This window comes from Crocodylus porosus, unplaced genomic scaffold (genome assembly GCF_001723895.1).
Source record: "Crocodylus porosus isolate Cpor-Errol unplaced genomic scaffold, CroPor_comp1, whole genome shotgun sequence".
In the NCBI taxonomy this organism is placed as follows: domain Eukaryota; kingdom Metazoa; phylum Chordata; order Crocodylia; family Crocodylidae; genus Crocodylus; species Crocodylus porosus.
In genome coordinates this window covers 20172425-20173896 of record NW_017728918.1, presented here as the reverse complement: position 1 = coordinate 20173896, position 1472 = coordinate 20172425, and the positions used below count along the sequence as shown (strand labels likewise).

Genomic DNA, 1472 nt, shown 5'->3' with positions numbered 1-1472 from the left:
TCTCCCCACTCTTGCTGCAGACGTCACGTAGATGAGAGTGGAGGCAGGACTTCAACAGCCCAGCACTGATTGCCAATAGGCAGGAAGGCTTGATATCCCCCCAAACCCTTGACTCAACAGGCAAACATCTGTTGGATAGGGGTGGCACTGGGGGGGGTGGGGATCACTCTAACCCATGGTGCTTTATGGAAACCATGAGTTAGAGCAGGGACCTGCAAGTCTGGTGACAAAATAGAATTTGTGCCTCCATCACTTGCAAAGCCTAAACTATAAAATTAAGCATATGCTTAATATTCTTTCTAAATGGATTCTTTGGAATGTTATCTGTACAATAAAACTGCACATCTCAGAACATTTTTTTTCTTTTCTTGCTTTTTCTCTTTTTTTTACACTCTGCTTTTGCTATCACTTCAGCTGATGAAACTCACCTGGCTTTGCCCGCCAGTGAAGGTGCTTACTGAAAGTCTCCCAATAACTTTACAGAGCAGCGTTAACCTTTTGACATCCTCTGTAAACACTCTAACAGTTCTCACTTGCTGATTAGCAGGTTGTCTGCCTGAAGTGTGCTTTATTTTGGGAAACTCCAATTACATCTAAACAGTATGTAATTTTTCCTGTACACTGTGAGGGTTCTTTATCTTTTCAAAGGGAGAAGAGATACCTTGGGCCTATTGACCTACATCAAATGGATTTTACATCTCAACGCACAGGGAGCAAGCAAAGCACTTGTTTTTTTTTTAATTCTAGTCATAACTACATTGCATAACCATGTGTTTTTGCATCTTCTGCTGGCTTTCCAGTCTCATCCTTTTTCCATACCAAGCCTTCTGTAAAGCTTCAACTTTTGTGGAGCAATCTGCTTACAATGAACTATTCACTCTGAAATATTCACCAATTCTGACTGTTCTTCTACCTGGACAAAATATCTTTTAAAGCTGTCTTTTAAAACTTATTTACAGAGGATAGGTTGTGTGAAGTAAGATGGGATGTGACTTTAGAATCTGCAAACCATTCTACGCTAACTCCTTGTGTGGACACTCCAAGTGTGTGTGTGTGTGCTCTGTTTTCAAAGCAGAGCAAGTTACCTTGCACAAAAGCATTTTTTCTGTCCTCTAGGGGCGTGTCCACAGGAGTGAGCATGTGCCTCTTGCCCCACCTCAAACCCCTTTGAGGCAGGGCAACAGGCACGTGCGGGAACAAAAAAAGGTTTCTAGCACTGCAAGTTTGCAGCGCAGGGAGAAAATTTGACCCCTGGAGATCCAGAGGTCTAAAAAAAGTGAAGTATAAAAAAGTGGCCTGAGGTAACTGGAGGCTGGGTCCTCCACAGAGACATGCTGGCTGCCAGAGCATCTCCATGCTTGGCCCCTCACTCTGGTGCTGAAACACGCAGCTGGCCAGGCTGTATATTTCAGCACCAGGGCTCCAGTGCCAGTGAGTAAGGGGTCGGGGGGGCTGGAGGAGGGGGGAAGGGA

The 1472-nt window shown here is 44.6% G+C and overlaps 1 long non-coding RNA gene across 1 annotated transcript in view; it reads left to right on the top strand.

Annotated features, from left to right (window-relative positions):
- LOC109312188 overlaps positions 1 to 1472 on the top strand; it is a 21266-nt gene that overhangs the window by 19231 nt on the left and 563 nt on the right. The gene's annotated exons all lie outside the window — the stretch shown is intronic.